Raw genomic sequence first — 24,209 nt, forward strand, 5'->3', positions numbered from 1 at the left:
ATGCACGGTATTTTCAAGCTGCATACAAAATCAGTCATTGCTAATTTTTGATTAACTAGCTTAACATGCTCAAAATAAGAAAAGGTCCTCTTTAAGAAAGTGTTGGATAAGTAGTGGACAACCCTTTTAAATCACTGATTGTAAAAATCAAACATTCCAATTAAAATGTGTTAATTTTCCTCTTAGGCTGCTTTCACACTACATATTTTTAACATCCGTCATGAACGTTTTTTTAACGCAAAAACGGATCCAGTGCAAATGCGTTTTCATTTCAATGCTTTTGTAATGGAATCGCGTCAACATGCGTTCACCTGCGTTTGCGTGCGTTATAGTGAGGATCCAGCGACTTGCAGTTTAACTTTTTTCAAAAACTCTACTTGTAGCGTTTTTGAGCTGCGTAAAAATACTGCAAATTGCTGGATCCTGACTAAACAGCATGCAAACGCATGTGAACGCTGGTATGCTGATAGACAGGATCCTGCTTGCTCTACTGAGCATGCACAGAAGCCAGCCTCGGTTGATCAGTCCCTCTTCTCCCCTTCCCCCTCTCTCCACCTCCCACTCTCCCTCTCTCTCCACTCTCCCCCGCCTGAGAGCGGAGGACGCTTGTAACCAAGGTAAACATCGGGTAACCGCGGTCTTAGTTACCCGATGTTTATCTTGGTTACGTGTGCAGGGAACCGGCTCCTAGCAGCTGCAGACACTCGTAACCAATGTAAATATCGGGTATCCAAGCAAGTTACCCGATGTTTACCTTGGTTACAAGACTCCACAGCTGTCAGAAGCCGGCTCCCAGTCTTTCACGTTCAGTTCCCCTCACTCCCGATCACATGACTCCAATGCCCGCCCATAAACTTAAAGTGACAGGATCCTGCAAAATAATACATGCGTTTTTTTTTGCTGTAAAAGCAGGATCCGCTTTTGCAGCAAAAAAACATTCATGACGCATGTTAAAAATAAAAAACAAAACGTAGTGTGAAAGCAGCCTTAAATAAACAAGACAGGATGTGTCAGCCGTAATGTGTCTAGCCTGCCTAAGACACACGGCGTGAAAATCAGAGCGGGTGGGATGCGATAAAACCGCATTCCACTCGGACCAATATTAGCCTGTGTGTCAGCAGCCATGAGTGATTATTTTCTTAGCCCTAATTGGACCGAGAAAACAATCGCAGCATGCTGCGACTGTAATGCGATCCAGGTTTCACTCGCACCCATTCAAGTCTATGGGGCGAGAGGGAAAAAAAAAAAAAAAAAAAAAAAAAAAAAAAAAAAAAAAAAAATCGCACTGTACTTGCAGTATGCCGGTGTAACGCAAGTGCAGGGCGAGAACGGCAGTAGCCGGCTACCCTTCGCAGCCCACCCCTCCACAGCACTGTTCCACCCCTTTTGAGTGCCGGCCCGCCCCCTGCAGCTGAGGTCCGATCGCATGATCGGATCTCAGTCGCATCGATACTCGCATAACACTTGGCTCCTGCTGTGCTGCCAGTGTGAGCCAAGTATCTTGCAAGGATCGCAGTAGATTCCCGTGTGGCCCCGGCCTTAATGTGTCAATTTTCAGACTGGCCATTAAGTTTTTGCTTATGGACTGATGAAATGAGAGTGACTCTTGATGGGCCAGATGGATGGGCCAGAGGCTGGATCAGTAAAGGGCAGAGAGCTCCACTCCGACTCAGATGCCAGCAAGGTGGAGGTGGGCTACTGGTATGGGCTGGTATCATCAAAGATGAACTTGTGGGACCTTTTCGGGTGGAGGATGGAGTGAAGCTCAACTCCCAGACCTACTGCCAGTTTCTGGAAGACAACCTCTTCAAGCAGTGGTACAGGAAGAAGTCGGTATTGTTCAAAAAAAACATGATTTTCATGCAGGACAATGTTCCATCACATGCATCCAACTACTCCACAGAGTGGCTGGCCAGTAAAGGTCAAAAAGATGAAAAAATAATGACATGGCCCCCTTGTTCATCTGATCTGAACCCCATAGAGAACCTTTGGTCTCATAAAATGTGAGATCTACAGGGAGGGAAAACAGTACACCTCTCGGAACAGTGTCTGGAGGCTGTGGTGGCTGCTGCATGCAATGTTGATCGTAAACAGATCAAGCAACTGACAGAATCTATGGATGGCAGGCTGTTGTGTCATAAAGGAAGGTGGCTATATTGGTCACTAATTTTTTGGGGTTTTGTTTTTGCATGTCAGAAATGTTTATTTCTAAATTTTGTGCAGTTATATTGGTTTACCTGGTGAAAATAAACAAGTGAGATGGGAATATATTTGGGGTTTTTTTTTTATTAAAGTTGCCTAATAATTCTGCACAGTAATAGTTACCTGCACAAACAGATATCCTCCTAAGATAGCCAAATCTAAAAAAAAAACAAAAAAAAACACTCCAACTTCCAAAAATATTAAGCTTTGATATTTATGAGTCTTTTGGGTTGATTGAGAACATAGTTGTTGATTATTAATAAAAAAAAAATCCTCTAAAATACAACTTGCCTAATAATTCCACACATGGTGTATATATATACTCCAGGCCCAGCATCTACTGTGATGCATATACAGCAGTCCCAGCCTCTCCTATGTGATGTATATGCTTTAAAAAAGTTAAAATCACAAAAAGCTGACTGCACACCTGACAAAAACAAAGCTGCTAAAGCAGTTGAGAGAAGCAACATTAATACCACCTGTTATCACATCCTCAAAAGAGAAGCAGCTCCAGCTATCATTACTTTAGGGCCGAGTTAACTGATAGTTGATCATTTTGTGGGGTGCCCGAAGGTTGGTAGAATTATCCAAATTGCCCTTGGCAAGCAAAAAAAAAAAAGGTTTCCCACCCCTGGTCTATGTGATTGGTCATGAGTTGTGCTGGAAGGACCTTTAGTACAAAGGTTTTCAGCAGCATTGCAGACCTCATAACTCAAGCTCCAGCACCCTAATTCAGAGGAGGGTCTACATGTGTCCCGTGCTCAAACCTATGTATTCCATGCCTGGCAGGAAAAGTTTGTTGGCAATTTGTTTGGAGGCACAGAGGTAGAAGGGTACTTTAGTGCATTGAAGATGCATGAAGAAAAAAAGTCAAAGCCAAAGACTATACTAGAAGACTTTCATCCTACAGATATACCACTCTACATGACGAGAAAAGCAAGTAGGACAACACGTCACAGCTGCAGAAGGGCTGGACATCAACTAATACAAATTTTTAAATTATCTAATTAAAAGTAGAGTACAAAGTATAGAATCATTGTTTATTTAGTGTTATTTTACATTAAGTGTTCACTTAACCTTATAGTCAGGAGCATATACATGTTCAAAAGGGACCCTCCAATTTTATACCCAGGAAAATTCTGGACAGTTGGCAAGCCAGCTAATCAATCAGAATACTGTAGTACTAGTGATAAAAAAAATAAATTAAAAAAAAAATGTAACTAAGATGTACCCTCAAAAGGATAAACTGTTGGTTAACACTATGCGAGATGGTGCTGAAGGGCCTTCGCGTCTACAGACTTATGTGGGAGAGTTGGGGTGGCTGGACCTCTGGAGGGTGAGAAATGATTCTAGAGAGTGTACGCGCAATAGTTTCCCTAGAAACACTTTGTCCAGAATTGACTTTCGAAAGTGTGTAAATCCTCCAGTAGGCGTCACCTTCAATATCTGCCTGGAGGCATTTAAGATAAATCCTCAACAGTACTGGAGCGGACCTGTCCCTCACCTGAAATGTGTAGTACGTACACATGTCTCCAACTGGGGGAAATAATAGAACTAACATAATTTAAGTGTTCTGTGAAGCCTTAACTGGGGAGGGCCAGTGACAGTGACTTGACAGTAACCAGAGAGGCCTTCCTGGCCTACTTGAGGAGATGTTTGAGATATACCATGTCCTAGATTTAAAAAAAAAAAAATCCTTCCTCTCTGAAGGAAGAGGAGTTAGCTTTATGATGTAGGTCCCTAAAGACTGCTTTTGTGGCTGACAACTCTGAACCAAATAAACTTGCTTCAGATCGGTAGACAATACCTACAATTTTTAAAACAGAGAGCAAGAGAGGGGGGTGTTCAATACTGCGCCAAAAGATCACTGGGACTGATGTTCAGATTATTGTATCTTTATTTTATCCAGGTCTACGCGTTTCAGGAGCCACTGCCCCCCTTCCTCAGGACAGTCAGGAAAGACAAACATCAAATCTGTCCTGGTGGACACCAGCATACAGATAAATAGACAAGATGACATAACACCACCCCTTCTTGAAAAAAATGAGCGGGGAAAAAAGACAGTGCAGAAGCTGTCCAGGATGACGTAGTAAATGTCTCTTCAAGAATTTAAAACTAAATTACAACTGGTATGACAGAATCGATAATAAAAATGCATATATTACATGAAAGAAAAACAATAAAATTGAAAAACAAAAACCACGTGTAGTACAATATGTGTGTTGAATGAATAAAATATATATATATATATATATATATATATATTATATATAGTGAGACTGTGACCGAGGTGGTCTATGACGGCCGGTACGTCTCGCCCCGGTTGTGCTCCCTCCATGAATAGAAAGCAACTCCACTCCAGGGTTAATGCTGTTTCCCTGCAGGCTGAAAGGAGGGTTAAAAGGAAACAGGAACATGGGCGTGGGTCCCTAGTGTGAGGGAGTGAACACAACTCCCTGAGTTTCTGCCAGAGAAAGACGTGTGCTGTTTTGGACTTTTGGTTTGTGCAATAAACCGTGTGCTGTGACCATTGGTGCCTGGATCCCGTGTCTTCTGCCGCGCAGCCGACCACGCTACCTCACAATATATATACATACACATATACATACATTCATACATACATACATACATACATACACATACATACATATATACATCCTATTGTGTATGTGTGTCAATATGTGTGCCTTTTGTATGAATCAACAAATGACAGGAGAGAGTCCAGAACCCACTACCGTCGGGCGCTTGTATAATCACCAGACTTGAGCAAGATGAGTAGAGGCTTAAACCAGTGTAGCCACCCCTGTGTATTACATCATGAGCAGTGATAAAACCCGAAGAGAAGAAGAAAATTACTTTAATCATGAAGGTGAAGAGACAAGTGTGCTACAAAGAGTTAATGGTGATAGAAATATCAAACGCAGCTCCAAATTAGTAGAATCTCAGGGCAGTTCACCCGAGTTCAAGAGCGTGGGAAACTCAGTGACTGCGCCTGCGTGAGGGGTATGTATCAAGAGCTTGCGGGTCAAATGAGTTCAGGACCGTGGGAACTATCCAACAGCGCATGCGTGATTATCAACCCGTAGCGAACTTGCAGAACGGCAAGTACTGCACATTTGTATCAGTTAAATGAAGTTATAATCGCTGAAAAAACAGCGCTCGTGGTTAGTAGGTGATAAGAACACTAAGGATCAGATTAACCCCTTCACCCCCGGCCACTAAAACACCCTAATGACCGGGCCATTTTTTGCAATTCTGACCAGTGTCACTTTGACAGGTTATAACTCTGGAACGCTTCAACGGATCCTGGCGATTCTGAGATTGTTTTTTCGTGACATATTGTACTTCATGTCAGTGGTAAATTTAGGCCGATATTTTTTGCGTTTATTTGTGAAAATTTAGAAAATTTCGCAATTTTCAAACTTTGAAAATTTATGCCCATAAATCTGAGAGATATGTCACACAAAATAGTTACGAAATAACAACATTTCCCACTTTAGTGTTTAAGTTAGAAGGGGTCAAAGTTCATCAGCAATTTCTAATTTTTCCAACAAAATTTACAAAAGAATTTTTTTAGGGACCACATCACATTTGAAGTGACTTTGAGAGGCCTAAGTGACAGAAAATACCCAAAAGTGACCCCATTCTAAAAACTGCACCCCTCACACTGCTCAAAACCACATCCAAGAAGTTTATTAACCCTTTAGGTGCTTCACAGGAACCAAAGCAATGTGTAAGGAAAAAATGAAAATTTTACTTTTTAACACAAAAATGTTACTTTAGCCATAAAATTTTCATTTTTACAAGGGAGAAAAGAGAAAGTGCACCCTACAATTTATTGTGCATTTTCTCCTGAGTACGCTGATACCCCATATGGGGTAAAAATCAATTGTTTGGGTGCACGGCAGAGGTCGAAAGGCAAGGAGCGGCATTCGAATTTTTGAACGCAAAATTAGCTGCACTCATTAGCGGACGCCATGTCGGGTTTGAAGACCCCCTGAGGTGCCTAAACAATGGAGCTCCCCCACAAGTGACCCCATTTTGGAAACTAGAGCCCTCATAATTTTTCTAGATGTTTGGTGAGCACTTTGAACACCTGGAAGCTTCACAGAAGTTTATAACGTTGAGCCGTGAAAAGAAAAAAAAAATTTTTTTACCACAAAACTGTTGCTTCAACTAGGTAGCTTTAGGTAGCTTTTTTTTCACAAGGGTATCGTGAAAAAATGCAACATAATATGTATTGTCCATTTTCTCCTGAGTACGCAGATACCTCATATGTGGTGGAAATCAAATGTTTGGGCACACGGCAGAGCTCGAAAGGGAAGGAGCGCCATTTGAATTTTTGAACGCAAAATTAGCTGCACTCATTAGCGGACGCCATGTCAGGTTTGAAGACCCCCTGAGGTGCCTAAACAATGGAGCTCCCCCACAAGTGACCCCATTTTGGAAACTAGAGCCCTCAAATAATTTTTCTAGATGTTTGGTGAGCACTTTGAACCTCTGGGGGCTTCACAAAAGTTTATAAAGTTGAGCTGTGAAAATATATTTTTTTTTTTTTACCACAAAACTGTTGCTTCAACTAAGTAGCTTTTTTTTCCACAAGGGTATAAGGAAAAAAATACACCATGAAATTTATAGTGCATTTTTTGCTGAGTACGACGATACCTCATATGTGGTGGAAAGTAATTGTTTGGGCGCATGGCGGGGCTCAGAAGAGAAGGAGCACCATTTGACAGCAAAATTTGTTTGAATCATTAGCGGATACCATGTCACGTTTGGAGACCCCCTGAGGTGCCTAAACAGTGGAGCTCCCCCACAAGTGACCCCATTTTGGAAACTAGACCCCCTCAAGGAGTTTATCTAGTTGTTTGGTGAGCCCCAAGGGGCTCCACAGAAGTCGATAATGTTGAGCCATGAATACAATTTTTTGTTTTACCACAGAACTGTTACTTGAACCAGGTAGCTTTTTTTTCACAAGGGTATCAGGAAAAAATGCACCATAAAACGTATTGTGCAATTTCTCCTGAGTACGCAGATACCTCACATGTGGTGGAAAGTAATTGTTGGGCGCATGGCGTGGCTCAGAAGAGAAGGGCACCATTTGACAGCAAAATTGGTTGGAATCATTAGCGGACGCCATGTCACATTTTTAGACCCCCCCCTATGGTGCCTAAACAGTGGAGCTCCCCCACAAATTACCCCATTTTGGAACTAGACCCCTCAAGGAATTTATCTAGATATTTAGTGAGCCCCTTGTACCCCCAGGGGCTCCACTGAAAGTTGATAACGTTGAACCGTGAAAATTATTTATTTATTTTTTTAAATTTTTGCAGCAACAAGGTAGCTTTTTTTTTTTTCTTTTTACAACGGTATCAGGAAAAAATGCACCATAAAACGTATTGTGCAATTTTTCCCGAGTACGCAGATACCTCATATGTGGTGGAAATGAATTGTTTGGGCGCATGGCGGGGCTCAGAAGACAAGGAACGCCATTTGACTTTTCAAACGCACAGTCGCAGTGCACTGATCGGCCGCTGCAGGAGGCACAGTCGGATGAGATACAAAAAGCGCTGGGGATACGGAAAAAAAAAGGTCACGCCAAAAATTGAGCAGGGATGCTGATCCGCGCTCAGCGGGACGCACGGACAGATGCGATACTTTTTTTTCCGTATCCCCGACGCTTTTTGTATCGCATCAGTCCGTGCGTCCCGCCGAGCGCTGATCAGGGATGCACATAACGGATCGGCATCCCTGCTCAATTTTTGGCGTGACAAAAAGCATCGGGGATACGGAAAAAAAAAAAAGTCACGCCAACAATTGAGCAGGGATGCCGATCCGTTATGTGCATCCCTGATAAGCGCTCGGCGGGACGCACGAACTGATGCGATACAAAAAGCGTCGGGGATACGGGAAAAAAAAAAGTCCCGCCGAAAACTGACCACGGATGCAGATACGTTATCTGCATCCCTGATCAGCGCTCGGCGGGACGCACGAGGTGTAAAAATGGACAGGGGATAGTATCATAGTTTTTAAGGTTGAAGGGAGACTCTAAGTCCATCTAGTTCAACCTGTAGCCTAACATGTTGATCCAGAGGAAGGCAAAAAAAACCCAATGTGGCAAACAAGTTCCAATGGGGAAAAAATTTCCTTCCTGACTCCACATCCGGCAATCAGACTAGTTCCCTGGATCAATACCCTGTCATAAAATCTAATATACATAACTGGTAATATTAAATTTTTCAAGAAAGGCGTCCAGGCTCTGCTTATATGTTAGTAGTGAATCACTCATTACAACATCATGCGGCAGAGAGTTCCATAGTCTCACTGCTCGTACAGTAAAGAATCCTCGTCTGTGATTATAATTAAACCTTCTTTCCTCAAGACGTAGCGGATGCCCCCGTGTTCCAGTCGCAGGCCTAGTTGTAAAAAGATCTTTGGAAAGGTCTCTGTACTGTCCCCTCATATATTTATACATTGTGATTAGATCCCCCCTAAGCCTTCGTTTTTCCAAACTAAATAACCCCAAGTTTAATAACCTGTCTTGGTATTGCAGCCCACCCATTCCTCTAATAATCTTGGTCGCTCTTCTCTGCACCCTCTCCAGTTCAGCTAGGTCCTTCTTATATATCGGTGACCAGAATTGTACACAGTATTCTAAGTGCGGTCGCACTAGTGACTTGTACATAGGTAGAACTATATATTTTAGATAGAGGAAAAAAAAGAAAAAAAAAAAAGTTATACTCACAGTACCCAGAGGATTAGCAGGACGAACAGCTTTACAGCAGGCAGGAAGTTGGACAGCTCAGCAGAAGACACAGGAAGGAGGACCCAGCGATGGAGGCAGATGTGATCGGCCGGTGAAGACAGGTAAGAGGACGTCGGGGGACAGCAGAGGGGGGGGGGGGGGGCGGGGGGGACAGCAGAGGGGGAGGGGGAGAGCAGAGGGGGAGGGGGAGAGCAGAGGAGGAGGGAGATACCGGAGGGGCTGCAGAATAGAGATCACGGGGGAGGCCGGCAGATTGGGATGTCGGGGGGCAGATCGGGATGTCGGGGGGCAGATCGGGATGTCGGGGGGCAGATCACAGGGGGGCACGGGCAGGGGCCATTACGGGAGCGCGCAGGAGCAATCATAAGAGCGCGCAGGGGCTGCAAGGAGAGCAGAGGAGGAAGGAGATACCGGAGGAGCTGCAGAATAGAGATGGCGGGGGGCAGATCGGGATGTCGGGGGGGGGGCAGATCGGGATGTCGGGGGGGGGGGGGGGCAGATCGCAGGGGGGCACGGGCAGGAGCAATCACAAGAGCGCGCAGGGGCTGCAAGGTGAGCACAATACTCACCGCTCCTGCTCCGTGACGTGACAGCAGCGGCAGCGGTGGCGTGGTACCACTAGTACCAGCCAGTGCTGCACTGCTGGTGGTGTATTAGTATATATACAATAGATGGAGGGGGGAATAAATATAACAATTAAAAATATATTATATATATATATATATATATATACACACACACACACATATATACATATATACATACACACACACACACACATACATACATATGCATACATACATTAAAAACCTCAGTAAAAATACAAGTTAATGGACTGACGGAAGAAGGTGTGTGTTCAGGGGCAACAAGTACTATGATTATAAAACCATATCATATGAATAAAGCCATGGATCTAAAAATTACATATAATATATCAATACAGAAATATAAAAATAAATGGCAATAGACCTGATAATCTAAAAACATTAAACCCACAATAATAAAAATGTCCCACTGATAAGAGTGTGATAAACATAAAAACAATCATATAAAAAGACGGAAGAAATCATGACATAAAACTTGAAAAAAATTATAATAAAAGCATCAGAAAAATGGATCAATACTAGACATAATTTTAGTGGAATAAATCCGTAATTTCATTTAAACCTTGGGGTTTTAAAGTATTAAGCTTGTAGATCCAGTATGTTTCTTTCTTATTTAAAACCCCCATCCTGTCAGGAATATGTGAGGGTATCTGTTCGATGGGAGTAACTTTCAACTGGATTTTTTTATTGTGGTATAAAGTGGTATGACGGGACAGTCCACGGAGCATGAATCCCACCTTAATATTATGTCTATGTGAATTGATTCTATTGTGTAGAGCTTGTATCGTTCTGCCTATATATCGTTTTCCACAATCACACTCAATTAAATAGATAACGAAGTCGGATTGACATGTCAAATGTCCTTGTATCCTGAAATCTGTATCCTCCGTGGTTATACCAAAATTGACCCTCCCATGTTGGATGGATCTGCAACATAGGCATTTTTTTGTATGACATTTATAAGCCCCCATAAGCAAATTATTAGTAGTTGGATTACAAAGATTTCTCAATCTGCTAGGAGCCAGTTGATTCTTTAGAGTAGATGCTCTGCGAAATGTGATACCAGGATGGGGGGTAGCACCTCTTTCAGGTATGGATCATTATGTAAAATGGACCAGTGTTTCTTTAACCCCATTACGAGCGCGTTACGTTTTAAAACGGCACTAAAAAAGGGTACTTATTCCTTTCTGCCGTTTTAAAACGGCGGTCGGAAAAAAGGGTCTAGCGCCCCCCAGAGTCAGAAAATTTCCGGGGTCTCAGCTGCCGGGGGTAGCTGAGACCCTGGAGATCATGATTCGGGCCGGTTTTTCCGGTCCCCGCTCACCTGATGACCGGTATACACCGTATACCGATCATCAAGTTATAGTAAATGACCGCGCCGGTAAAAAATCATTTATCTCCCATCTGGCATGATCAAACATGCCAGATGGGAGATAAATCTTTTTCCCGGTTCCCTCCGGTCCCCTCGGTATCCCCAAAGTGCCCCCCCCCGACCCCCAACCCCCTCCCGAAAATCCAAGATGGCCGCGCGCATCGGAGAGCACAGCAGCGCGCCGGCCGCATTTACAGTGTTCCTATGGTTTCTGTCGTATGTGCCATAACACATACGACAGAAACCTGCTCCCTAGGCCCTGCCGGGTCCCCCCCTACCCCCCCTGGTGTCCCCCGGTGTCATACATACCGGAGCGCTGATCCCCCGCGGCCCCCTCCTCCTTCTCTGCAGACGCCGGTCACATGTGCCGAGCAGATGACAGCTTCCTGTGTTCAGGACGCTGGCTGCTGATGCTGCTCAGCACTGTGCAGCTGTGACCCGGGGAGGGTGGGTGCAGCTTTTTGCACCCACTCTCCTCAAATGGAGGGTCTGCCCTCCTAGAAAATGGGGGATACGTTCCCTGAACGTGTCCCCCATATTCTAGAAGGTCCAGAGGCGACGTGGGACATCCAAATGGATTATAGTGGATTTTTTTTTTTCTTTTCAATAAATTGGTCAATCAGGGAATGTTTTGGGGAGTGTTTTTTCAAATAAATTTTTTTTTGTTGTCAATTTTTTTTCTTATTACTGTCAATTAGTTATGTCGGGTATCTGATAGACGCCGTGACCTAACTAATTGCTGGGCTTGATGCCAGGTGACATTACACACCTGGTATCAACCCCATTCATTACCCCGTTAGCCAACGCACCAGGGCGCGGGATGAGCTGGGGCGAAGCGCCAGAATTGGCGCATCTAATGGATGCGCCACTTCTGGGGCGGCTGCGGCCTGCTATTTTTAGGCTGGGAAGAGTCCAATAACCATGGCTCTTCCCATCCTGAAAATACCAGACCCCAGCTGTCCGCTTCACCTTGGCTGGTGATCTAATTTGGGGGGACCCCACGTTTGTTTGTTTTTTTTAATTATTTATTTATAAATAATTAAAAAAAAAAAAAACAGCTTGGGGAGCCCTCCAAATTGATCACCAGACAAGATGAAGCTGTCAGCTGTGGTTTGCAGGCTACAGCTGTCTGCTTTACCCTAGCTGGCTATCAAAAATAGGGGGGACCCCACGTCATTTATTTTAATTTTTTTTTTTGGGCTAAATACAAGGCTAGGCATCCTTTAGTGTCACATGAAAGGCACTAAAGGGCGCCAGCTTAGAATATGTAGGGGGGTGGGACGTTATATATGTTTGACATCTATCCATTCATCCACTGTAGCATTTTATGCTGTGTGCCCACAATCAGGGTTTGCAGCGTTTTGGGCGCAGAGTGTTTTCCCTGCGTCCATAACGCTGCGTTGTGCAGTAGAAGCACAGTGGCAGGATTTTTAGAAATCCCGTGCCCACTGTGTTTCTTTTCTCCGCAGCATAAACCGACCTGTGGCGCAGCTTCCCGAGCCTCAGCATGTCAATTTATGCTGCGGAGATGAGTGTTCTTTGCAGGTAGAATAAAACTAAAGTCCACAGCAGCCTGAACCCAAATCGTGGGCATGGGCAGCTGCGTTCTCCCGTGGACAACACTCACATTTCTGCAGGAGGCTGACACTGTGTACTAGACGCCGTGTCGCTGGATCATGGCCACATAGCCTAAAGGCTACTTTACACGCTGCGATATCGGTCCCGATATCGCTAGTGTGGGTACCCGCCCCCATCTGTTGTGCGACACGGGCAAATCGCTGCCCGTGCCGCACAACATCGCGCAGACGCATCACACATACTTACCTGCCCGGCGACGTCGCTGTGACCGGCGAACCGCCTCCTTTCTAAGGGGGCGGTCCGTGTGGCATCACAGTGACGTCACTGAGCGGCCGCCCAATAGAAGCGGAGGGGCGGAGATGAGTGGCCGGAACATCCCGCCCACCTTCTTCCTTCCTCATAGCGGCCGGGAGGCAGGTAAGGAGAGGTTCCTCGTTCCTGCGGCGTCACACATAGCGATGTGTGCTGCCGCAGGAGCGACGAACTACATCGTTACTGCTGCAGTAACGATAATCGAGAATGGACCCCCATGTCACCGATGAGCGATTTTGCACGTTTTTGCAACGATGCAAAATCGCTCATCGGTGTCACACGCAGCAACATCGCTAATGCGGCCGGATGTGCGTCACCAATTCCGTGACCCTAACGACTCCGCATTAGCGATGTCGCAGCGTGTAAAGCCCCCTTAACAGTGAGAAATTTGTTGCTACAGCAACATTTTTGTGAAGTACCTGTGGATTCAAAATGCTTACTATACTCCTGAATAAAATCCTTGAGGGGTCCAGTTTCCAAAATGAGGTCACTTGTGGGGGGTTTCTGATGTATAGGTACCCAAGGGGCCCTGCTAATGTGACATGGTGCGCGCAATTTACTTCAACTTTTCCAAAATTCAAATGGTGCTCCTTCCATTCCAAGCCCTCCCATTTATCCAAACAAAGGTTTTTGGCCACATGTGTGGTATCCCTGCGCTCACAAGAAATTAGATAACAACCTGTGGGGTACACGTTTTGTTGTTGCCTCTTGAAAAAGTGAAAAATGTGTCGCTAAATCAACATTTTTGTGAAAAAAATGAAAATTTCAATATGGCAACCTAAGCTTATCAAATTCTGTGAAGTATTCGTGGATTCAAAATGCTCAATATACACCTAGATTAAAGCCTTGAGGGGTCTTATTTCCAGAATGGGGTCACTTGTGGGGGACCTCCACTGCTTAGGCACCTCAGGGGCTCTCCTAATGCAACATGGCGTCCGCTATTGATTCCAGCCAATTTTGCAGTCAAACTGCACTCCTTCTCTTCTGAGCCCTGTAGTGTGCCCAAACAGTTGATTTCCACCACATACAAGATATCAACAAACTCAGGAGAAATTGCGCAATAAATTTCATGGTGATTTATTTCCTGTTACCCTTGTGAAAAAAAAAGCTACCTGGTTGAAGTAACAATTTTGTGGTAAAATTTTATTTTTTTATTTTCATGGCTCAACGTTATAAACTTCTGTAAAGCACCTGGAGGTTCAGGGTACTCACCAAACATCAAGATAAATTCCTTGAGGGGCCTAGTTTCCAATATGGGGTCACTTGTGGTGTTTTTTTGCTGTTTACGTACCTTAGGGGTCCTCCAAATGCGACATGGTGCCTGCAATCTTTTTCAGCCAAATTTCCTTTCCAAAATTCAAATATTGCTCCTTCCGTTCCAAGCCCTCCCATTTCTCCAAACAAAGGTTTCAGACCACAAGTGAGGTATCACCGCGCTCATAAAAAAGTGGGTAACAAACGTTGGGGTCAAATTTTTGGAATTACCTCTTGAAAAAGTGAAAAAATTGATGCTAAAGCAACATTTTTGATAAAAAAATGAAAATTTTCAATGTGACAACGTAACGTTATCAAAATCTGTGAAGTACTTGTGGATCCAAAATGCTCACTATACCCCTAGATAGAAGCCTTAAGGGGTCTAGTTTCCAAAATGGTGTCACTTGTGAGGGGTTTCTGCTGTTTAGGTACCTTAGCGGACATGTAAATGCAACATGGTGCCCGCAATCTATTTCAGCCAAATTTGCTTTCCAAAATTCAAATATTGCTCCTTCTGTTCCGAGCCCTCCCATTTGTCCAAACAAAGGTTTCTGACCACATGTGGGGTATTGGCGCGCTCATAAGAAAGTGGGGAACAAGTTTTGGGGTTCATTTTGTTGTGTTATTTCTTCTAAAAGTGAATAAATTTGGGGTAGAGCAACATTTTAGGTAAAATTTTATTTTTTGCTTTTTTTCATTCCACTTTGCTTTAGTTCCTGTGAAGCACCTGAAGGGTTAATAAACTTCTTGGATGTGGTTTTGAGTACTTTGAGGGGTGCTGTTTTGAGAATGGTGTCACTTTTAGGTATTTTCTGTCACTTAGGCCTCTCAAAGTCACTTCAAATGTGATGTGGTCCCTAAAAAAATGGTTTTGTGAATTTTGTTGAAAAAATGAGAGATTGCAGATGAACTTTGACCCCTTCTAACTTCCTAACCCCAAAACATTTTGTTTCAGAAATTGCGCTAATGTAAAGTAGACATGTGGGAAATGTTATTTATTAACTGTTTTGTGTGACATAACTCTCTGGGTTAAGGGCATAAAAATTAAAAGTTTGAAAATTGCAAAATTTTCAAAATTTTCATCAAATTTCCGATTTTTTCACAAATAAAAGCAAAAAATATCGTTCTAAATTTATAACTATCATGAAGTACAATATGTCACGAAAAAACAATGTCAGAATCACCGGGATCCGTTGAAGCGTTCCAGAGTTATGACCTCATAAAGTGACACTGGTCAGAATTGCAAAAAATGGCCTGGGCATTAAGGACAAAACTGGCTTCGTCCTTAAGGGGTTAAAATGCCCTTAATAGCATCCCCATCACAACTGTAGGTGGTGAGAAAATTTGAAGCAAATTTGTCAGTGGCGGTCTTTTTATCAGAGATATTGACTTTAGTGATCAGATCTCCTTGTTTTAGGTTCTTGTTCACTTGATAGGCTCTATTTATAACAATCGGGGGATATTTTTTCTCTATAAACCTCTCCTTCAGGACCGCAGCTTGATCCCTGAAGTCTTCATCTAAGGTGTAGTTTCTCCTAATCCTCGGATACTGGTTTTTGGGGACATTTATCAACCATTTACCATAATGGTTGCTGGTAAAGTTGATGTATCTGTTACTGTCCACCCTTTTAAAAAAGGTCTTGGTGAGGATGGAGCAGGGTGGATTGATTTAAATCACGCCGATTTAAATCATGATTTAAATCACGATTTAAATCAAAAGATTTTTTTCTATTTAAATCGGATCGATTTAAATCATGATTTTAATCATGATTTAAATCACTGATTTAAATCAAAAGGTTTTTTTTTAATATAAATCACGATTAAAATGAGAAGTGAGAGCAGTGTGCATGTGCGCCCATAGTTACACGGACGAAACTAGGGGCAACGATCTAACGCCAGGGTGAGGGGGGGACCCCAAAGTAAGTAAAAATCTTTTTTGTTTTACTATATGGCAATAGGTAGGTGTTTAAAAGCCGCATGTCTTAATTGTATAAACTATTAATAGCCTCCACATTTTGTTCATACTGCCCCTTTAATTCCACACTTCTAGCTTGGTTTCAGTTTTGGTTTAGTTTCTTTTTCCCTGCATTCAGTTGACATGCCCAAAGTTGTTGGATAGTCAGCAGTACTTGGCTCAGGCTGTAGTAACATCAGCAGTAGTGATGGGTAAAATGCGATTTTTTTGGTGAGCCGGCTCTTTTGGATCGGCTCACCAAAAAGAGTCGGCTCTTTTGGCTCCGAAAACGGCTCTTCATTTCCTATTACCTTTGGCTTTAAATTTGAAGCCCAATTCTGGTATGTTTTAACCCATGATTGTATACCTTTTAGTAAAAATCTACACATGTGCCAATTTATGACATAAAACAGAATAGTTTCCAGAATAACCAGATTTTATATTATTTGCTGTAAAAACTTTAACAAACACAATGTTTGATAAAAAAAAAAGTGCAGAAATCAAACAAGTGCAATTCAATTAGCTCAACACTACTGGCAATTGTATGCAAAATCGGATGTGATTTGAGAGTGCTGTACTGCCTTGTATAGGACTAGTTCTGTGCATGAAGTTGGTCCCTCAGATTGGCACTGCGATCATGTAACAGGGGCTGCTGGGAGGTTATTCACATACCAGAAACAACAGAACCATTCCAAGTTGCACTAGCTAATGGTGCATTTACACAGTCGATGCAGCACCCGAGCCTGCGATCCAGTGATGCTCCATCGCGGATCATTTGTTCTCTTCCATTCAAGTGAATGGGAGAGAACAAGGGACGCACATTTACATCCGCTGTTTCTCCCTCGCTCAGCGAGGATTTACAAGCTGGCGGTAAATAACTATAATCAGGCTAAATCCAGATGTCAGTGTTCCTTTAATAAAGTGCCTGACTGCCTGACTGCTGCTTGCTTGTCACAGATTGGAGGGGGGCGGGGCTGTGAGTCAGTGCTATGTGCGGCAGCAGGAGGAGCATGCATTCTCAGTCTCCTGGATAAGATCAGAGTGACTACTGCCGGGAGGGAGGGGCCGAGAGGGGCGGGGCAAGAGGGGACTGACTGTGGAACGGAACTGGCAAAGAGCCGTTTACATTTCAATTGGCTCCCTGCCAGGAGCCGACTCATATGATTCACTATGAAGAGCCGGCTCTTAGAGCCGGCTCGTTCAGGAGCTACCCATCACTAATCAGCAGTGCTTGGCTCAGGCTGTAGTAACAATCAAACTTCATAAGTGATCTGTGTGAGCCATGGCAGCAGGTCGTAAGAGAGACCCTATTTGGGTTCATTTTGTTGAGATGCCAGCAGCAGATCTTGGAAAGAAAGGTGCAAGAGCAAAGTGCAAATACTGTCAAAAGGATATCCAAGGACTTGTTTGCCGTTTGAAATCACATTATGAAAACTGCAACCAGAAGGGAAATGAAGATGTTGATAGTGATACAACTAATGTCAATGAACCCCCACAGCTTCTTATGCACCAGGAGCCTAGTACTAGTGGTAAGTCTGGCAATTAATTTACAACCTATTTTTTTAACAGACATTTTACTGGGATGGTTAAAGTCTATGAAAAGAAAAATTTCTAGCACTGGTAGTTCTGGAGTATAGAATTTAAATTTATGTTAAGGCAATATTTCACAGAAAATTAACGCTAAAGGACATGTGCACCTTTATTTTTTTAAGGTGCACATGTCCCCCCCCCCTGCAGCTCTCTTACCTCCGATCCCCGCAGCGCTGAGATCCGTGGCTTCGTTTTGACTGTCCGCCTCCCGTCCTCCGGTTGCGGCCTACTCGCAGTGATCCAGCGGCGTGACGTCAGCGGGCCGCACGCTCCATTGAAATGAATGGAGGCGCGCTCGCGGACGGGCAGAACGAAGCCGTAAACAGTAAACAGTAGGCTTAAAGGACTGATGTATTCACTGAAGATGTTTGCTTACTTCAAACGTTAGAGATAGGCTATTGTTACAAAGTACTTACTCTCTGTAGTTCAATTCTGAGTGTTTAATAGTGCAAATAAAAATTATTAGGTTTCATAATCAACTGTTTTAATATTTTTATTTGTGTAAAACAATTAGATTTGCAAAAAGACAAAGTTTTGCTTGTGTACAACTTGATTAAAAAATCTGATTTAAATCAAATGATTTAAATCAAAAAAATCTGATTTAAATCAAAAAAATCTGATTTTTTTGATTTTTTTAAAAAAATCAAGATTTTTATCCACCCTGGGATGGAGTCATCGGGATGAAAAATGGTCAAATCTAGAAAATCAATGGAATCCTTTTCTATCGTGGGAGAAAAATTTAAACCCCAGGAGTTATTCTCTATGCCTTCTAGAAACCCCAAATAATTATTTTCGGCGTTATCATAAATGATAAACAGATCATCAATATACCTTTTGTATGAAACCACATGTTTAAATAGTCCAGAAGAATAAATGTATCGTAACTCAAAAAGCCCCATGACCAGGTTAGCAAAAGTGGGTGCTGCTTTTGAACCCATGGCAACTCCACAGCACTGGTGATATAAAGTGTCTTGGAATGTGAAGAAATTGTTATTCAAAATGAACCTCATATTGTTTAAAATGAACTCCTTTTGTACCATCGGTAGTCTGTCATCGACCTCCAAATATTGCTTAAAACATTCCAGGCCCAAGGTATGAGAGATATTTGTATACAAAGATGCAATATCCAAAGTTATAAAAACAAAATGAGTCTTTCCATGTAATGTCTTTTAAAATATTGATAAGGTGTGAGGAGTCCCTGAGATAGCTTTTTAGGTTATTAACATGAATATTCATGATAGAATCAACCTATGCCGCCAAGTTTTCAGTAAGGGAACCAATACCCGAGATGATGGGCCTTCCAGGGGGATTTATCAAGGCTTTTGTGGATTTTAGGTAAATGATAGTAAAACGCTAATCTACAATTCTTAAAAGAAAGCAGAAACATCTATTCTTTACCAGACAATCTTTATTTGAGCTTGGCAATCAGACTGGGTGTATAATAGCCCACTCGGGTGGTGCTTTGGGCTAGTGATTCTGGGAGGAGGGTGTTTCAGATTCGCATGAGATTCTATCAGGGCTGTCTGACTTCTACCAGTACCTGTTCGCCACTCGGGCTGATTACCAGGAGACTCTACAGGAATATCAGGATGGTATTAATCTCACAATCCTTGGAGGAGAGTGTTGTGGTCGTAGAGACCCCCCTCCATTACAGAAGAGATACTGGAATCATCTACTGGTGTGGTGTGAAGGAAGTCTCAGAGTCTAAATGGACTCCCTCTGAGAGTTTAAGATACTTTAATAAGATGAGGGGCCAGTTGATTTAAGACGTCACCAAAACAAGGCTTTCTACCCTAATCTTTTTACAATGCCAATATTGCATTAATACTAAAACTAGATAAACCTCCTGAAGACTGTGCATCATATAGACCCATATCCGAATTAAAAATTTCCATTATAAAACACTGACCAAAATTCTAGTGAATAGATTTAAATAATTCACAAAATTATTCACCCAGTCCAATATTGATTTATTTCAGGTCGATTTACATCCGATAATATAAGGAGAGAGAAGGTAATTGCACAGTTAGCTTGGAAATTATAGGAATATTGGGCCTTGGCATCTCTGTATGTTGCCAAGACACTTTATTTGGTCAAATGGGCCTATCTTGAGGAAGTTTTGGACCAGACTTCAGAAGATGGATTGCAGTCTTTTACGGATTTTCAAAAACCAAGGTCTATGGTTAATGGTTTTACCGTATGTACTCATTGATTCCATTGGGCAGAGGGACCAGACTGAGTGCCCTCTGTCCCCCTTTTTGTTTGTCATTGCCATGAAGCCACTAGCTGTAAGGTTCCATCAGAGAGCAGGGTATCAAGGGATTAAAGAGGGTTCCAGTGAGGACTGCTTGGGCGCTATGCTGATGGATGTAATCGTGTTTATGGTCACTCCAAGAAAGTACACTTCCTTTGATAATGGATTTCATTTATTTAATTTGGCTAGCTTCGGGGGCTAAAAATAAACTGTCAGACATCCATGTTGTTACCTCAAAACACTATGGGATGGAAAGAAGGGGATGAATTCTTCAATATAGGATCCACCTTAAAATATCTAGGTTTACACAAAACAAGAAATCAATCGCAACTCTGCAATTTAAATATATTCCCTCTTTTGTCATTTCTAGGGGGTGAAAATTAGAATATCAGGTGCTCTACCTCTGTCGGTAGCAGAAGAGAATCAATGTTAATCCTCACTAAATTCCTATATATTTTCTTCAATATTCAGCCCCCATAGTCCCACAAAAGGTCCTCGTCATGATCTGTCTTTTAGCATCCTTCATATGGGGCGCAAACAAACTGAAAGTGACCACTCTTTAGGGGTCCAGGGATGAGGCCGATGCGGCACGCCCGGACAACTTCTTACACTACTAAGCTGGCCAAACTCACTTTGCTATTACACTGTATAGCAGATAATTCTTTACCAATTCTGAATATCCTCTTGCGCACTGTCCGAGTCTTCAGAGTCTATTGGGAAAGGGTATTGGAGGCAGCAGAGCAATACTCACACTTCTTGCCAATTCACAGACTTATGGTTCAAGTCACAAAAAGATTTTTCAGTTCTAAGACACAGTAGCTTAGTCCCCCTATCATGGCATAACAGTGCTCTTACCGAATTACTACAATCCAAAGATGCTCAGTTTTGGTCAAACTTAAGGCTCAAGACACTGGCACAGTGATATAGTCAGGGTGTTCTTGTTTGCTTTGAGCAATGTCATCAGCTCCACCAAGTCACCAGATACAGATACTTAAAGTAAAAAAAAGTGTAACTAATCGATGTCCTAAATAACGAGGTCCCAGACATTGGAAATGCTCTCAGAATCCCAATAAAGGGTTATGATGATATAATGAGCCAGAGACCCAAGGAGCTTGCTCTCCTTTTTATACACCCAGTTACTAAGCAGGAGATGCTCTTCATCACCACTGTTTGTTAGAGCCAAATGGAGGACAACATATACACTCCCTGACAGAAGTTCTGCCGCTTATCCATATTATGTAAATAAAAGCTTATAACCTGACTTTAAATTCATCCATTGGTTTTCTAAATTACTCTTTTGAAAGCTGAAACCCTCCCAAATTTGGTTTAGGTTATGAAAATAAAGTTGCTGCAAAGCTGAAATATTGATCATTTAATGAACACAGAAAGGTCAGATTTTGGCAAGACAAAAGTTGTGTCACCTTGTCATATAATGCACCCAATCCTAGTTTACATGCTCACCTGTGCTCACTAAATAAATCGGTTAATTAGTGGCTGTGTATAAAAGAGAAACCCAGCACCCCGGACCTTCACTTGAACGGCACATTGACCCCTGACAACATGCCAAAAATCCGCCCTGCGACCAAAGCCTTGATTATCAAGAGGCTGAAGACCAGATCCACTGCAGAGGTGGCTGGCACCTTTAATTTGTCTCAGCGTCAAGTACATAGAATTAAAAAAAAAAAAAAAAAAAAGATACGAAGAGAGTGGAGATGTTTTTGACAAGCCCAGCAGACGCCGCAAGAGAAGTGCTCAGGAGGAATGTTTGTTGGTTAGAAAATCCAAAGCCAGCCCCTCTTCCATTGCAGCAGAGCTCCAACAGGCCTGGTCACCTCAAATCCCTGTGTCAACTAGAACAGTTTGTAGGATTGAGTCTCGAAATGGCCTCTATGGTCGAATCAGTGCCCAGAAGCCAGCACTAAACAAAAGGCAATTAAAAAAACGTGTGGCATTTGCCAAGTTCCACAGCCTCCTAAACAGATGGATGCTGGAAAAGTAGCAGAAGGTGGATTTCTCTGATGAATCTTCAGTTGAATTACACCACAGCTGCCGCAAATACTACAGGAGACCTCTTGGAGCTCATATAGATCCAGAAACCAGTTAAGTTTGGTGGTGGAAAGATCATGGTCTGGGGTTACATTCAGTATGGGGGTGGGCAAAACATTTGCAAGGTGGAAGGAAATATCAATAGCCTAAAATATCAAGAAGTATAAGCTACTTCTTACATTCCCAATCATAAAAGGGGTCAAATTCTGCAGCAGAATGGTGCTCCAACTCCTACATCCATCTCTACAACAAAGTTCCTCCTGGCAAAGAAGATCAAGGTGCTCAAGGACTGGCCAGCCCAGTCACTAGACATGAACATCATTGAGCATGTTTGGGCTAGGATGAAAGAGGAAGCTTGAAAGACAAAACCAAAGAATCTAGGTGAACTCTGGGAGGCATGTAAGACTGCATTCTTTGCTATTCCTGATGACTTCATCAATAAATTGCATGAATCATTGTTGAACCGCATGGATGCAGTCCTTCAAGCTCATGGAGGTCACAAAATATATGCCTCTAATAGCACCACAACTTCATTCACCAATGTTATGCAAGGTATCTTTGTATTAGAAGTTAATTATTTGTTCGAATTTCACATTACTCTCTGTGGGCGACAAAACTTCTCTTGCCAAAATCTGACCTTTCTGTGTCAAAAATATTTAGCATTTTCCTGGGAACTCTTCCAGTAAAATGCTTGCGTTTTCCACTGACTACCATTATACTCGGAGTACTTGAGTTGTGCTCATCCAACGGCTCGTTACAAGTACCAAGCACCTGAGCATGGTAGTGCTCGCTCATCACTATATATGGTCCAATCAATGCTACCTGACACTTTGCAAATTACACAAGGTAGATCTTCCACTGCAGATTGCCATAGATGTAAGGAAAAGGCAGCTGACTTTATACACCTGATGTGGTATTGCCGTCCTAATGCAGACTTTTGATAAACAGTCCGCTATCCTCATCCGAGATCATACAATCCCCTATACCACCATGTCTTAAAAGGTGGGTTTATTAGGATTTCCTTGATGAGGAGACATGGCCTCACTACCTTCGCACTCTTCTCGGGGAAAAACTAATTTTTGACTCGCAAGACTATCGCCATGAGATAGATTGATGAATAGAGGACCCTGCAGATTTCACAGTAGGGTCGCTATAGTAAATACTGCAGCTTTCTATGAGTGTGCGATATATATAAAAAAAAAAAAAAAAAACACATCGTCCTCAAAAATTGAATAAGTTATGGAGCCTTGGTTTGATTCTCCTTTGATTCACATTAGCACCAAGGAGTATTCGCTCTTGATTAAAAAGGATGTCCACTACTTTGTCTTTTGCATATCAATTTAGATGAATAAATCAAGTGTCTCTTGAAATGGCAGTTTTACAATTTTGGCACTGTGGGGTGCTTTCTCTGCTTGCTCAGTGCCTATCACGGGAGCCCTGACTGCAGCAGATATCCGATGAGATCATGTCAACTTCTGGTCTCTGGATGTTGATGTTCTATTGCCATCTTGTGCAACCACTTACTCTCATTGTCTGTGCTGTGGGAGGTGTTTCATCGCACAGCACAGCCTCATATCGAGCATGCACCAAATAGACTTTCATAAAGAGCCTACAGACAGAGGAGTCCTTACGCTCCTAGAAGGGGAATACCTGGCTTCAGTGCGTCACAGCTCCACTACACCAGAGCATCTTACGCTGCTCATCAGAAGTCAGTGCTTGTACTGTGTCACTATAAGATGCAGCAGTTTGAAGACTCAAGATGGCGTCAAGGGAGGGGTTCAAGTCGTGTTTTGAGTGGGTGTGATAAATGCTGGCTTAGAGGTGACTAATGCATGATGGAACTTGTAGTAATAGAACACAGGAAGTTGTCGAAAAACCCCATCAGAGCTGTATCCATCAATAAGGATGTGCTGCTGGAGCATGATAAAAGGTAATCTTGTTAACATAAGATAATAGATGTTTTGAGAGGGTTCACATAGATTGTCTAATATATCCGGTCAATCTGAAGGCTCCCATATACATTAAACAAATATCAGCTGCATCTGCACATACTGGAAGTGTATGGAGCAGGGGCCCATTATAGATGATTATCAGGGGAGATAATGATCCAGCATGTCAAATATTGAACTACCAATCCTATGGATCTTGACAGATTAGCTGATGCCATAGATACAGTATGTGGCAGTGTCTATTGTATGGGCAGTGGGACCTTTCTGTCTAGTAATTTTAGAGGGAGGGGTAATGATGGTGGACAGCAAATATAAATGAACAATGAA

General features: G+C 42.7%; 1 protein-coding gene across 1 annotated transcript in view; it reads right to left on the bottom strand.

Moving 5' to 3' along the window:
• LOC142312711 (catenin delta-1-like) overlaps positions 1-24,209 on the bottom strand; it is a 239,087-nt gene that overhangs the window by 140,715 nt on the left and 74,163 nt on the right. The gene's annotated exons all lie outside the window — the stretch shown is intronic.

Source organism: Anomaloglossus baeobatrachus, chromosome 5, assembly GCF_048569485.1.
Source record: "Anomaloglossus baeobatrachus isolate aAnoBae1 chromosome 5, aAnoBae1.hap1, whole genome shotgun sequence".
Taxonomy (NCBI): domain Eukaryota; kingdom Metazoa; phylum Chordata; class Amphibia; order Anura; family Aromobatidae; genus Anomaloglossus; species Anomaloglossus baeobatrachus.